Source organism: Crocodylus siamensis, chromosome 2 (genome assembly GCF_052110815.1).
Source record: "Crocodylus siamensis isolate JL-2025a chromosome 2, ASM5211081v1, whole genome shotgun sequence".
Taxonomy (NCBI): domain Eukaryota; kingdom Metazoa; phylum Chordata; order Crocodylia; family Crocodylidae; genus Crocodylus; species Crocodylus siamensis.
In genome coordinates, this window is record NC_143396.1 from 97,712,569 (window position 1) to 97,729,643 (window position 17,075).

The window sequence follows — 17,075 nt, forward strand, 5'->3', positions numbered from 1 at the left end:
GGGATAAAGATGTGAAGAGTCATTATACCCTTTGAAACTTTGTGCACAGCTACCTTCATTCACACACATCTCGGTAGTGGTGAGAAAATCTTCAGGCAAGCTGAAGATCTGCATTGACTCCAAAACCACTTCAGATGGCACTGAAAATATATCATTAACTATTACCAATGATCACAACCAAGCTACCTGATTTATCCAGGCCAAAAATGTTCATTGTGTATAGTATTAAGAATGGGTTCTGGCATATTGAGATAGATTAGTCATTCAGGTACCTGGCAATATCTTTGGAAAGACACCATGACCCAAGAGAGACTAAATCTTGAGACACTTGACAACAGGTAGAAACTCAAGGGCAAGCATTTGAAAAAGTAAAGAAAATTATAAGCCAGGCACCAGTCCTGAAGGGCAGCACCATGCTAAACAGTTAGAACCACAGCGTGACGCTTCAGAAAGAAGCCAAGGAGCAACATACACAAAGCCAGCAGCTAACAGCCTTTGCTAGTATAAACCTGACAGGCACAGGATGAACACAAGAGCTGCTTGCTGTGCTATTTGGAATGGAATAATTTCATTAGTTTGCCTTCAGGAGCAAGGTGGATGTGCTGTGTGATGTGCTGCATTACAAATCATCATGAAAAAGCTATTTCTGAGTGCACCTAGATGACTAGAACCCATGGTTAGACTATGGTGAACTGAGGAGTTGGCATAAGGTACTGTCCAGAAAAGTCATTAATAGTGGCAGATACATTGAGCTGGACATACCTATGTAGAGTACAACACAGATGGCTCTGTGGAACAGGAAATAGAGCCTATCAACATGTTACATTACCTTTTATGAGGCTAATTCTGGGTTCCAAACAATCCAACAAATCATTCGAAAGAAAGAAATACTCCAGACAGAAGGATAGTTTGTATATGCACAAGATATGATTTTGTTTAAAGCAATAAGTACAAAAGATCTTAGCTGGTATCATGAGAGAGGTGCGATGCCAGTTTTACACATGGGGATAGAGGCACGCTGAACATAATCTACTGGCCAGGCATGAGTGCCCCTTGAAGAGCAGACAGAAAGCAGTGTAAAATTTGCATGTAGGACAGTGCCTGACAAAAGAAGGAGACTCACCAGTTTTAGGAAATTCAACCTACTACTGGGAAGAAGTTGGAGTAGACCTATTCACTGTTTCTGATAGGAACTGTGTGGTCACAGATGACTACTACTCCAGTTTCTAGAATAGGAAATTATCTAGAGGATATTAAGGCAAGAACAACAGTCAGGAGATAGAAAGTGTATTCTCGTGCACCTGACATATTGTACTGAGAGAATGGGCCGTTGTATACTGAGCTGGAATTGAAGTGATTCAATGCCAAAGAGGAATATGGGCAAAAGAGGTTTATTCCAGGGTAACATAAATCAATTGGAACCAGAATTGGTACTGAAGATAGACAACAGCCTTATGTCCAGATGATCCTTAACTGGCAATGCTGGACACTCATAATACAATCTGTGAGGGACAATATAGTAACCGAGGACAGCTTTGACTGGGGAAGATACTACATTATTTTTGGCAGTCAAGGATTGATAGGTTGGAAAACCAAGACTCTTCTTCCCTTGAGGAACAAACTTCCATGGCACTCATGGCCAAATGACAAGCAGGACACACAAACTGTTCAGAGAACAGCAAGCTGAGCAGGTAGCCAGCTACATTCGAACACGTGGAATCACTATGAACAGCTGAACATATCTGGGTCCAACCATCAAACAGCTATACAAAGAAACAGCAAAAGGCTGCAATAGTTCAAGCTGCAATGGAACACAGGTCAGAGGTGGTAACTAGAGATTCAGGACAGCAATGGAGATAAAATTAGAGGGTTTAGAAAGACCCTTACTAGCAGCCAGTCAGATTCAGGAGAGTCAGAAAAACAAGGTTTGTGAGCAACATAGGTAATCAATGTGATGCATCCAGCAGAATGAAGATACCAACAAACTGAAAACAAATCCCCCACCAAAGTAATAATGCAAATTAGGATTGAGAAACTGGTTCAAAGATGATCTTATTTGAAAGACTATGAGGTCTAACAGGTCACAATGAATTGACAATAAAAGCTGTGTCCCTATGGTGAATTATGTATTCGTAACATCTAGCTGTCAGCAAGTCAGAAAATTATTTTGAAAGACACCTCACCACCACCAATAAATGCTAAAAGGAAAAATGTTGTCATCAACTGAGGTTGGAGGAAGGAGCATGGGTTGCAGGGGGAACATTTTGGAGGAGACCCCAGGAAACCAGTCTGTGTGCACCTTGCTGTATATAATTATTTTTTGAGATGTGAAAATGGTTTTTTTGGCTCACTGTTCAAACTCCCCCCCCCACCAAAAAAGACAAACACTGATTAACCAAATAACCATTTATTTGGTTAACCAGTGTTTAAAACATTTACATTTTCCCCAGAATTTACTTTCTGAAGTATATTTAGAAAATTCTAAATTTTGTTTGAATCAGATTTCTTTTTTAAATTTTGGAATAGAAATTCTAAATTTCAACTCATTTTCTTTTGCCTATAGTCAGCTAACCATAAAATGTGGTATTAGGCCAGTTGGTCGCAAGAGGGGCCTATTTTTATCCCATGAAGCCTTTGCCTTCTCCTAGTTTAACTACTCTGAAGATTAGGAGTAGGGAACATGGTCCCTCAAGAATAACATCACAATGATGTTAATTAGAGTACCTAGTCACATAGTTTGCACCAAGATCTCATGAGGAATGAGGAATAGTGGGCACACCTACACAAGACGCTATGGCGTTGTAGTGTCTGTTAGCAAAAATCATGATGCCACCACTACCTTACCATAGCAGCACACTCCTTGGTTATAGTACATTGCCATGGCTGCGTAGCAGCCAAAAATAATAATGTGCAGCCAACAAAGTGCAGTGTGGACTGTTACTACACTATCTTTATCTTTATCTTCCAAAAGGAAGTATTAAATGACAGCTCCGTAACAAAGGCACCATATGGCCATGTGTAGATGCACCTAGAATATACATACAAATAAGTTGCTCTGGGCACTTCAGGTAATGATGAAACAAAATGTGCTACACAAGTAACTAAAATGCATCTTTATCAATAAAGAATAGGACTTTAAGCAGAGCTACAGAATAATTATCCTAGCAAAAATACATTTTTGCTGTTATAAGCTTTCTTTATCTGTTCTGAGGATTTTTAGTACAGTTATACCAGCAAAAGTGGTAACAGTGTAATCTAGAACTAAAGCTGTAAACTACATGTTTTCCCCAGCTAGTATAAAGTACAAACTGGGGAGAAGGGGGGAACCTGACTTTCAGTTTTCATTACTTTATATAATATATGTATATTATATTAATGTATACTCTGATTACTTTTTAAATCTTTTCTTACCTGAAAAACTTAAGACTCTCATTAAAAAAATCACTTTAGTTACCTACTGTTAACTATACTGTAGAAACATTTGGATTAGTTCATATAACCTCTGCCCAGAAAATCTGTACCAAGCCCCTCCATTCAGCTAGTGTTGTGGAGTCTATAGTTAGTGCAAATTGGTAGCATGGGTTGCTTTTTTTCTAAGCCATGCCCACATTATGTAGAGGAGGACACCCATCCCAGACAAACATACAGAACACTGCATTGGCCAATCTGATTCAGTTTAGTTTCCATAATTGCCTTGGCGGTGACAGTTGTAACAAGATTTAACTCAGATTATCTCCCACTTAGGTTATCTCTGTTCAACAGGCATGATATTAACATTGTGTTTCAGATGTCTAAAGTTTGTTGGTAGCATGTTCAGATAACAGGATTAATATGCAGAGGGTGTGTCTACATGAGATGTTTACTGCAAAACTGCTTAATTAGCTCCCCAAGAAAGTCTCGGAGTCTACACGTGCGACCCTGTTAAGCCCCAGGAAACTAATTAACCCTGCAGCAGATTGCTACTTGTAAATACAAGTACTATCCTGTAGCAGTGTTCTTTAGTGTGGAGCAATGCACATGTAGATGCTGACGGGGCTGGCTGGGGCACAAGGGTGCTTCAGTACAGGGACTGCCTGCCAGCTAGCCCCATACTGGAGTATCCTCATGCCCCAGCCAGCCCCTCTGTAGCACATTGAGCTGGGTTGGAGCAGCCCCAGGCTGGCAGGCTGACCCCCTGGACCCTGTGCCAGCTGAGGCTGCTCCAGCCCTGCTCAACATGCTGTATCCTGGGCGCATGTTCAAATGTGGTGCCTGGGAGCAATAAACTTCTGTGCGATATATGCCAGAGTTTATTATTGCTGTCTGCTGACAGCATGTGTAGATGCATCCAGAGTATAGGATCACATTTTATTTTCATGATATCTTAATATTATATCAGATCAGATATTATAGTATGTTTTATACATAATGTGGACAGAATACAGAAAAAGCTGTGTTATCCGGCACTGTACCATTTGGAATGCTCCACTAACCACCATCTGTCAATATAAATCTTCCTTTCAAGGGACAGAGCAAAAGTGAAACTGGACATCCCACTTCTGGTTTTGCCACCATGAGCGAAGTCCCACTTCTTCCTTCTGGACCACGGCCCAAGGCAAATCAGCCTGTATGGGGCCCCCCTCCCTGTCCCTTGGCACACTTGACGCCAGGGAGGGGAAAGCCCTGGTGTACCGATGTGGCATATTTGATTAACTGGCATATTTAATTAACTGGCACCCCGCATCCACCATGGATGCCAGATAGCAGAGCTTTTACTGTAAAACTATTCTTATATTGTGCTTCTATAATGGATTTTAATTTTTTTAACTATTGCATGTTTTACAGGAAAAACAAATAGCTCTCATAGCATGACTTCTCAGCTAAGTATATAAACTAAATGTATTTCAAATAATACAAACTGGTGCTGCAACAATTCAATCCCTCCCTGCCAATCTAGAATACAGAGCCCAGCTCAGTGGAATGAATCTTTCCATTGCAGTGGATCAGGCCCATGGTTTCCACCCACATTTGTCAAGTATTAAAACAATAACTGATGCTACGCCTGATCTTTTTTGGTTTTCTTGCATATATTCCTGTCTCACAGGCCACTCAGCTCAGTCTACAGGTTCTAGTTTTGTGACCCAGAAGATATGTTGCAATGTACAAGAATTCAAAGCTAGAACTTCAGATAGCAGCATTTTTAAAAATATCAATTCACTGGGGGCTAGAAGAATGGAAAGGGTAGAAATGAGCACATGGTACATCGTGTACATCCTGCAAAGTGCACACACACATACACACACTGCTTATCAATCCAAATAAAAACTGTAAGGTATAATTCAAATGTAATAGGTTTTATAAAAAAAAGCCTAATTTTTGATCGACTTAATTTTAACATACAGCTCCAAGTAAAGCTGGTATTTCTTAAAAATACATTTTATTTATGTTGCTGTTTGATGAATCAGAATTAATCTCTAGACCTAGCTGTTCATTGCAGAACACACAATTTACTTAGGGATTGTGTTGACAGTTTATCACTGAAGTTTTTAAATGAATGGAGTAGCTGAGGCCCAGATAAATACAGAATTTCACTTATATATTGTGTACCAGGATCCACAAATAAGAATAAAAACTGGAAGTGTTGTGACACAATGCAAAAGTATTAGGTAGCCTCTTTTCACACTCTGACAACAAAGATATACACTGAGGTAAATGGGTTACAGGGAGGCAGAGTTTTTTGTGGCTGCTTCTTGCATTGCTAGAAACTTGCAAAAGTCCTTGCAAATTAATATTGTGCAAATGGTCCTTCCTGATTTAGGGCTAGCTACAGTGGAGTGGAGAGACAGAGAACTGGACAGTAGCCTGTCTGCTTAGTTGGCTTGCTGAAATAGAGATGATAAACTCTTTTTTGGAAGGATCATGTCTTTTGTTTGCCTTTAACCTACCATGTGCACCTATGATTTGGAGATGATGATAGATAATAACACATTAAAAAATCCTGGCAAATACTAGGTAGAAATCCATGCTGTAAAATTAATTCTGCTCTGTGGTTCCTGCCCCCATATTCTCTTATTCTCTTAGTGAAATGGAATAATTCCTGGCTAAGAGATAAAGCCTGGGATTCAGGAGACTTGGATCACACTCTAAATTCTGCTACTCTTCCTGTGTGATCTGGAATACATCATTTTGTGCCTTTATTTCCATAGACATATACTGGGGGATAATACATACCTTTTGATGTGGGATTTGAACTCTTTAATTTTGTATACACATTAAACAACACAGGTGTGTTATTATACAAATCTCCTATAGACAAACATCACACAGACTTGATTCAAAATACTTTGAGGCTCTAGGATGGGAAGTGCCACAGTAATGTCAAGTGTTGATGGTAGCATGAGATCCAGTAACAACTGCTGGTAATGGAAAGGAAGACACTAGGTAGTTTTAAAGAGGGGAAGATACTCTCTGGGTATCTAAGGGATTGGAACATACTTTCTCCAAAGGCTTTTGGGCTTTGCATTATTAGATGATCATATCCTCAACCCCCTCTGGATGGTGGCAAATCCCTGCCCCATGAAGACATAATTGGGTGGAAACAGTACAAGATGTGCCCTCTAGAGTTTCCCTACTGTGCTGTTTTTTTGTGTGGCCAGTATGACTTTAGTGTTTGGTAAGAACTGACTCGATTGTCTTTTCAGTTTCAAGGGAACAGCAGTGATCAAAGGTCTTTTCTAACTGAGACGAGATTTAAGAAAAATAGCTTTTCATACTCTTTCATTCTTTTTTATTCATCCTCTTACTAAGAAGACATACTGATATGATTATACCCAGTTATGCACATTTTTTCTTCATAGAGAGTTGTACTTCAGGTTTACAGATGAGAATAATTGAATTGAGCTCAGTTGCAATTCATCATGCAAGTAATTACAAAGCAATAGGGAGGTGGAAGGAACAATGGTCAGCAGCACTGGGAGAAGGTAAGCTCCATGGGGCTGCTGTGGAGTCAATGTCACCTCCTCCATAGCTGGAGGAGGTATCATTGACTCCAGCCCACAATGCACCAGCCAGCATAACTGAGTGCATACACTAGGCAAAATAATCTGCACCAGATACTGCTCTCCACCTGCCCCCAAGTATGCAGGAACAAAAATAGATTATGACTTTCTGAGTTGCATCTTGTCCCTGTTCTGCTCCTGAGCACTGTTACATATTGTCCCTTGTTCAGGGCTAGTGGCAAAGCTAGACCAGAACCCTAACTGATGACCAAATGCCAAGGGTAATAGTTCAATGGCATGATAACACTGGTTTTTGAACTGAACATGTGCCCTTGAAGGACACCCAAGAAACACATATTAGACATTTGTTTGCAATGGTGTTGAATATTATGATGTAATACAAGAGGAAAAAATAATAAAATGTAGAAGCACACTACTCCAAGCTGAGGTCTTGGACACAAATATGTTTACACCAGTGTAATAACCTATATCGGTTTTGTGCACCACTGTAAATTATAATGGGATCTAGAGAAGACAGGTGACCAGCTCTAGTAGGTTAACTAGGTAACTGAAAGCTGTATGGGATAGTACAAGGACTTCATCCCTTGGTAGAAGGGAAGCAGGTAATAATATTTGTGCCATCAGCAAATAGCTACTGTGGAGTACACTGCGAACACAAGGCACCTATAGCAACATATCTTAGGGCTTTGTTACACATTACACTTTAAGCTTCGTAAATGTTAATTAATGCTAGTGTTAGCTCAAATTTAGAGCAATCACATGTTCAGGCTAAAAACCTTCTCTCACTGTCCCTAACTTGCACAGCCATGACTTGCCACTCTAGGGCTGGTGAGCAGGGGCCACCCTATAGGTGAGGTGATTCAGGACAGGCTTCTATCCCTGCTCTAGGTGGGGGTTGTTTTGGAAAGATGGGTTGGTGGGGGTGGGAGTATAAGACTGGAAGGGGGAGAGTTTAGTGTTGGGATCTGGTTAATGGAAATGGGAGGTGGAGAGGTAATGGGTAGGAATGGTGGCTGAGGACTGGGTGGTTAAATGAAAGAAGTCAGTCACTGAAGCCACTAAAGGATAACATACAAAAAGTGAAAAAAATTAAAAGTAAATTAAAGAAAATATCATGTATGAATAAATTGGGACCAGGATTGGGATTGGGTTTAGGTTTGTGATTGGGTCTAGGTAGCCCCAGCTCATGGGGACACTTCTGCCCCAGATGGGAAGCCTAGCTCATGGGGAAACCAATTTGGCCCCTTGCTCCTCCCTCCCTCCCCACCAGCTCTCCCTTCTGGATTAGTCTGTGCCCCTCTGAGATTCCTGGCCATGTCACACCCCTGGGGATGGGAGGGGGAGTTAGCTTGGTGACAGTGACCCCCTGGCTACTCGTGTTTGGGTGGTAGAAAGTTTGTCTACATAGACAAGGAGTGTGGGGCAAGGGGACAATGTATCCTGAGATGCTGGAGGACTGAAACTTGGGCAGCTTATCTCTGGGGAGTGGTCACACATTTGTGGACACTAGGGGTGCATCCAGATGAGGGGGAACATGTGTTTCCCCGAGGACAAGTACCGGTGGCACACTTTGAGCTGTATTACTTGTCCCTGGGGAGCACTCATGCCACGTGGACACTGGTGTGTGGCAGGTTACCTTTGGTGGGGTAGAGGAGGCTGAGGCCAGCAACTCTGCTGGTCCCAGCAGCTTTATATGGGGTCCTGGGGGCTTCTGGAAGCTGCAGCCACAGTGCTCTTGCAGCAGGGAGCCTGGCCGGCAGCTGGAGCATGGCTCTGGTTGGTCAGGCTCTGGTTTTGGGCAGCACATGCTACCACCATGTGCACCCTGCTTTTTCTGGTGTAGGTTTTTTTGACCCTTTCAAAGTAGCAGCACAAGGGAGGCCTGTATGTGCGCTGTATGCCACATATTGCACATCCACACTCATCTGTATGTGCAAAATTATGGTGCATTAAATTTAGTACCTGTAATAACAGGTACTAATTTAATGCGCTGTAATTGGGACTACTGCACAGTAGTGCCAGCTCATGTTTTTTACATGATGCTAATGCACAGTACATAAATTTTACTGCACATTAATGCATTAGCATGGCTTTTGCCATGGCATGCCATGCACAGTAGAATTAGTCTACAGCTCTTCTAGCATCTCGTGTAGATGCACCCAGTGGGAAAAGCACAATTAAATAAAATCCTCCCTTCTTTCTCCCCCCATCAATTAGGAGACTGAAATGGGAAATTATGATACCAGTGATGCAGTCTGTAAATGGATTTTTTGAGCATTTGTGTTCATGGCTAGATGGCCTTGCATTCCCTTAGAGTCTCAGACTAAACTCTTGAGAAACCAAGAGTATTTAAAATTTCCTGTCCTTGTTCTCCCCTTACGAAAGTCACAAAACAGAGGCCCTATAGCAATTTACAGGTTCTGAGTTCCATTTAAGGTCAGCTCTCCCTGGGAAATGACATAGAGGACATGTGATTTCTTGTTGATATCTCTTCATCAGTTAGTTGACATTTCTTCTGAGAAGGGACTGCAGCTAGTTTGTCTCTGAAATGTAACTACAGACCAGCTTAATGGGCACTGATGTATGAACATGCAAAGCAAGCTGGTCATGTTTATACCACAGGTAATAAAGTTAGAAGGTATAATGGAAAAAAAAGACAAATCTGACAGACAGATAGAGTAACATACACAGAATAGACAACAATTTATTTAATTTTTTAAAGACCGTCATAACTAAAGGAAGTGAATTACTTGAGTGGAGCCTTTGGCAAAATCACATTAAATCTAACTAGAGGTTTCTCTGCCTGATAAGATAGAGACTCTGGGGGCTGGTCTCAGTGATCTTCCCAAGGTCCCTTCCAGCCCTAATGTCTAAAGTCTATGAAACTGTCATATGGTAGAATATAAACTGTTACCTCTGCACAACACCTGATATTTGTAAGGATAAGGAACATACGATATACACTTAGAGTTGTTTACAATTTTTTAGAGTTAATTATGGAGATGAAATTTGAACTCATTTTGTGCCTTGAAAAGCTCTTCAAGTTACAAGGCTTTTGCATGAAACACTTGAAAGTGAAAACTGGCACTCTATTGTGGTTCTTTTTATCTACAGAATGATTGTCGCAAGGGATTTTTATTACCATTTATTTATCACGCTCCAATGGGCAATAAGTATAGCCTAATCCCATCACATGCTGAGCTCCCTATTAAAGCCAATGGGATTTGAGGGCATTCAGCATCTTATAGAACTGGAGCTTTAGTGAGGGGAAACAAAGGGTTTCGCACCAGTTTTCATAGACCAAACTCCCTAATCAGTTCCAATGACAGGAGGATTGAGCCCTTATTGACTTATTACAATACAAGTTTTGAAGAGGTTAATGCAGAAAAAGGTCATGCATTTAAAGCATGACAAATTTAAACTAAAGCTGATAAAAATATGGAAATGTTATTCTACGGGATTTGGAGATTTTGCCATTACTTTCTTCTGAAGTAAGGGCAACACTTGAAATCACAGAAGAGTTCTGAACAAGTCTGGAGAGAAATTTCAACATCTTTGATTGAAATGAAACATCCTTGTTTCCAAATCAAAGTATTTCATATCGGTTTCTTAAGCTTCCCAGATAGATTGAAGTTAATCCTTGCATCTGCTTGAGGCCCTGCATCCAATCAGGCACCTCAGTGACAGCTCAGCCAACAAGAAAGGCCTTGATGCATTTGGCAGATGAGGTCTGACCGAAGGACAGGCAGCATGTGGGCTTCAGAAACTGAGAACAACAGCTCCCCTACCAGAGCAGTTCAGACATATGCAGATATTAATGAAGACTCGACTTAAATGGTGACTCGACTAGTTATTTCCACTACTGGACCCTCAGATGCCATCATCAGTTCAGTGGAAGTGCTTATACTTTTGATCCAGTAAAGCATTGAAGCATGCATGTTACCTGAAGCTTGTGTGAGACTCAAGGTTAGGCAGATGCCCAAGTTCTTTACTCTGTTGAAGCCTCTAGGAAAAGGACCTCCTTTGATCCAGTTGTCAGCATGAGGCAGAACAGTAGAAAGAACAGCTTTGTCCTGGAATAGAACATAAAGGCCCCTATGCAGCCGTCGAATAAGTTATGGTTGTTTCTAAGTAGAGCACAATCCAGTTGCCAGCCTTTTACTGTTCTCAAGACAGCAATGCTCACTTCAGTCCAGGTGTCTGCTTTAAAATTTATGGCCAGCACATCCATGTGTGCTAATCACAGGTGTTTAATGAGAAAACAGCCTTTTAACAAGATCATCCAACAGTGACTCGCAATCTCCTTGCGCTGCATGAGTGGCGATTATAGTATAAGAGGAGAAAAGGTCATTTGAGGAGCTGGCAGGGGAAAGAAATGGTATCCATTTTGGTTGGCAGGACCAAACCTTGGCTTCAAATATACCTATGGAAAACAAATGATAGATGGGGATTGGCTTTATGTATTTGAGGGTAGAATTAGCCTGAAGATGCTTCCTGCTGGGAAAATGCCTAATCAAGATAAAGGTGTTTAGTTGCAGGCTCATATCTGTCTGTTTTCACAAAAAATGCTCATATTGCCAAACTTACTATAAGTTTCAGTATATTTGCTGTTTTTCTTACAGCCCTAGTTCCTAGTGTCATGTGAATATGAGAGAATGTCAGCCTTTAGAAAGGAAGTATCTGGTCCTTCTGATAAAATTGAACATAACATCCAAAAGTGCTCCTGCAGCAGAAGGCTAGCAGAGTCTCTCTCTCTCTCTGTGGGTGCATCTACATAAGCTGCTTTACTGCAGGGCCCCAGGAGGTGGGAGAAGTTTGCTGCTGGTTAACTGCAAATCTGCTCCCACTTCCCTGCACATGTAGATGCCTGCTCAGGAGCACTTGAGACTATTTTACGCTCGAGTAAACTGCTCCTGGATCAAAGGCATGTATAGATAGTCTCTCTCTCTCTGTATATAGTGTATGTGTGTCTTTGTGTGCATATATATAGAGAGAGTGTGTGTCTACATGTGCATTAGATCTGAAAGCAGTTTACTTGTGAGTAAACTACAGGCAAATAAACACTACCAGGCAGGCATCTACATGTGCAGGGAAGCAAGACCAGGTTTGCTGATAATGGCAGAAAACTGCCCCTGCTTCCTGGGGCCTTGCACTGGGTCCCTGCTGCCATCAGGATGAGCTCTAGGCTCTCCCTGGGTACTAGCCCAGGAGCTGGCAGTATGTATGTATGTATTAGGGCTGTGTGAAGCTTCGGTCACTGATTCGATTAGGCCTGATTCAGTAGCCGAATCCCCAAATCCATATTGAATCAGGAGACTCTTTAATCTCTCCAAATTGAATCAGAACCCTCCACATCCATTTGGAGAGATTCAGAAAGATTCGATGATTCAGACATACACACAGCTTTAAATGTTTTTTCTACATACCTCAAGGTACCAGTCGCTCATGAATGCTGCAATGCTAGGGCAGATGAAGCATCCCATGGGAGTGCAGGGGGGTCTCCAGCATGCTCAGCAGCAGACCCGAAAGTGGACCAGAAGCATTTCCAGTCCACTTCCGGGTCCACTGGAGAGCACATGGGGGACCCCCCCTCCCATCAGCAACTGGTGCCTCCTGGATCTGGGGGGTCACCGAGGGTCCCCCTCCTCCCTCCCGTGGTCAATTGCGAAGTCATCTGATGCAGGGGAAAGAGGGGTCTCCCATGTGCTTGGCAGTGGACCGGTTATACTTCCAGTCCAATTCCAGGTTCGCCGCCAAGCATGTGGGAGCCCCCCCAGTGCTCCTGTGGGATGCTCCATCTGCCCATCGCAGCATTCACGAGCTACCCCTGGTATCTCAAGGTATGTAGAGAAAACTTTTAAAGCAGTGTCTATGGCTGAATCGCTGATTCTTGTAATCAGCATTGAATCTTCAGATTCAGATTCAGTGAACGAATTGAATCACTGTCCCCGATTTGGGCCGAATCTGAATCAAGTATGGCCCATTTCACACAGCCCTAGTATGTATGTATAGTGCATGTGTGTATGCACACTAATATATATACATATATGTGGGCGTGTCTACATGAAACACTACATTGCTGTAGTGTCAGCAGTCACAAACTATGAAGCCAGGGCTATGACAGTGTAATGTCAAAAAATATCTATGCACCGCTGTGACTGTGCAGTACCAGCTGGTACTATATAGTCATTTAGTACTTGCTTTAGATGCTACATCACCATAGTGACAATCTACAGTGATGTAGCTCATCACGGTTTCTGCCTGCCCATTCTGCATCACCCTAGCAAGTACTAGATGACTGCACAATGCTAAATTACTTTAGCAAGTACTAAATTACTGCACAGTACCAAATGCGCAGTCAAGGGCATGTGTAGACATGCCCTGTATATACAGACTTGCACACATACCTCAGTTGGTATCCAGTGTGTCTGTGTATAATTTTTAAAGCTGATCTCATGGCCTGTCTATACATATGCTTGGTGGTGGGGGTGGCGTGTTCCTGGGCAGCCCCTGTAATTAATATGCCACATTGTGATGTATATTAAATCCCTGTGCATTTAAAAATGACTACTTTATCTAAACCTTGTTTGACGTGAAGGAGCATGTGTATAACCACTCCTGATTTTTTAGGATCTGATCATGATTGATGACTACTTGGACTTCTGCCATACAATAGAAAAGAGAGGCAGTTTGCCATATTAGTTTGAAGTTAGGAAGAAAACAGAGTAGATTTGCACCTTATCAACTAAGAGATACCTAAACTTTTGTAAGCAATGGCATACTTCATCAGGTGTTATGAAGGGGCTACAGGAAGTAATGCCTTGGTAGGAATAGGAGTTAAGGGATACTAGATAGTCTGTTGCTAGAGGGACACCATTTGAGGTTGGAGGGCTATCTGTAAGTTAGGGCACCTTTCTCCTCAGTGATTATCTTGAGATGGTTGTCATTTCCTGCTAGGGGTTGGAGGTCAGTAATGATGTATCTAAGGCGTTTCAGTTTCAGGCTGTAGGTAACAACCAAAAGCGTTCTGTTGTCCTTGTCACTGGTTGGTACTGTATGGTATTGTAGCAGGTTGGAACAAGGGCTGAGTCTCGTGCTGTTGGTTTGGGTGGCTACAGTTTTAGAATTGCACTTAACTCCTATTCTCACTAAGGCACCATACCTTGCTCTGGATCAAGATTTTAATTGTTTTCCCTTATCAACATAGACCACATCATCACTGGACCAAATAACACACATTATAATATCCAAGGTTCATTCACCTGATTTTCTACCAATGTCATATATATCATCAAGTGCTTACATTGTCCCTGTGCTGGGCATTGGACAGATGGGGCAATCCCTACATGTAAGAAGGAATGAACACTAATCTGATACATAAGCCTATGGCAGAACACTTTAACCTCCCTGGATATTCCATCACTAACCTCAGGTTAGCTGTTCGTAAACAGCAGAAGTTTAAAAATGAACTTGAATGTGAAATCGCAGAATGAGAAATGATCCACAGACTGGATTATGTTAAGCATTGTCTAAACCAAGACTGTAGATTCTTATTCTGTTACCTGGATTAGATTTTGTAACTCCTGTGTCCTTCAGTGGGTTAACTGCTTTTATTTTCTTTCTCCTACCCATTTTCCTTTCTCCTTTTTCCTCCCCCTTCCTTACCTGCTGTGTTCTAATCACTGTTTCCTATTTAGAAGCTTTGCTACCTTCATAGCATCTGATAAAGTAAGCCACTGCTCACAAAGGCTTGTACATCTCTGATTTAGCTAGATTATAAAGTGTAGGTCTTCCCTGCCTTCTACTTGAATTTGGCAATACTAAACCCAAAGGGATAGGGGAAAGACATAAAGCATCCATGAAGTTGTAAGTTTAATCTTTCAGAGCCCCTACCAGTTTCTGTCCTCAAGAGGTAGGTGCTTGATACCACAGGGAAGAAGTCAGAGCCCAAAGATTCACAACAAAATCCTATCAATCAATGCAGCTTTATTTATAAATGTCTATATTAACCATGAAGAAATGCAAAACTCTTGGTTCGGAGATGATACCTTTTATTAGATCAACTAAGAAAACACAAAAAATCATCTTTTTTTGCAAGCATTTGGGCTCATGTGCCCTTCCTCAGGCTTAGGGAAAAATTAAAGATGTCACAAGTCCCTATAGGCAGAAAAATAAACTTAATTTTGCACAGAGGAAGCTGAAGGTAGATGTCTTTTCCTCTGGGTCCACAAGAGTTCCTTTGTGTGAGATGTGATGGCAGGATTTCTTCCTGGTGGTGTCAGATGGCAGAAAGGCAGGGAAGTGTAGAAATTTGTCTTTGTTGTTTAGCAATGAAGCTCATATTAGACACGGACACAAGAATTTAAAACCTAACTTCTGTTTCATGCCTGCAATTTGTGGCTGTAATTACTTGTCACTTACATGCCTAATATGCAAATACAATTAGAGAAATATCTAAGAGGTGTTAACTGTGGGCACTAAATTGCATCCATATATTGGAGGCACAATAAAAAGGTAGGTTTTAGAAATCTGCCCTGTAATATTTCAGATGCCCATTATACACTGAACAAAGTACTGACCTGTGTTATGCCATCATTTTTTTTATCTCTAATGAATAGGTTAGTATGAAAATATTTTTCTCAGTGAAGTGTTGACAAAGCACTGCTAAATTAGTCTCTAATAGCAGTCTTTAGTAATGTCTCACTTTTGCTAAGTAGGCTTTGCATGGATTGAAAGTTTAACTGTCTGCAAGTCAAGCAGATGTGAAACATATTATAATTGAAATATTTTTTCTGCCACTTTTTAAAATATGGTCTAACTCTGACAAGAAATAGGATGAAACACCCTTCTGATTCTGGCTGCAAATAGGATAAATTATTCTAGCATATTCAGTTGAAGAAAAAACATTTTTGGCTTCAGAAAAACAGTTTTCTCTATATGTTTCATTTTAACATGAGAATAGAAAGAATAACTATGACAGAGAAGATCCATCTCTTCAGATGCAGTAAGTCTTCTAAAGCAGTGGTCTCCAAAGTGGGGTGCACGCACCCCAGGGGGTGCACAAGACAATCCATTGGGGTGCGGGAAGAAAATATTACAACTTCTATTTGTATTTATTTTTTATCTAAAAAAAAAGAGAGAAATTAAGCTTTACTAATATTTAATATACGGATTGACACTGGTGCCCTCACTCAGTCTGTATGTCAGACGGTCACGTGTCACGTGTGGTACGCACGGTATCCTGAGGGAAGAGTGGGAGTTCCACAATGCGGAGGGGTTGACAGTGGCGCCCTCACTCATTCGTTTGCTTTCAGCATATTGCGACGTATATATTGGGGGTGCGTGCTCAAAAATTTTTTACTGATAGGGGTGCATGATCAAAAAAGTTTGGAGACCACTGGTCTAGAGTAAGCTGTGGTGAATACTACATTATCCAAAATCTTATGTGGTCCCAGATGTCCCATCTCTTTTCATTTTATTTATTGATAAGACACAATCATGCATTCAGTGCAGTCATTTTACTATTATGGTGCCTTTATCATGAAAAATGTGCTCATCTGAAACAATTCTTTTTGAGACTCAACAGAGTCTGTATTTTGTCATGTTACAAAAAATACAGGAACTCTCCCTGACTTGTCCATTTTGAATTATTCTTAAGCAGAAGATTAAGGGTTGCTTGGTCTTGTATTTGCCATTAATGTGTGCCATGTTAAATCGTGTTATATACTTGAGTATGAAGACTAAAATTCAGTGGGGAGTCTAGGTACCTTTTTACATCAATAACACTTGAAAAAGTTTTACAATCCAATAAAGAAATACTTAACTTTAATTCATTTTAGGATTTTGTGTTAATGAGGTATCTACAAAGCTCTTTACAAGACAAATTTCTCATACTCAACCCTCCCATTCCCATTTAAAACCAAAAGAGCCAAGTCCTTTTTTAATCCAGCCCAGAAAAAGGAGCTTGTCTTAAGAACTTTTTCTGCTTAGTGAATTTGCCATAGAAGCTCTGACTGTAAAAAATGGGGAGCATCTTCAGCTTCAGTGGGGGTTTAAGGAACTAAACACTTGATAGGA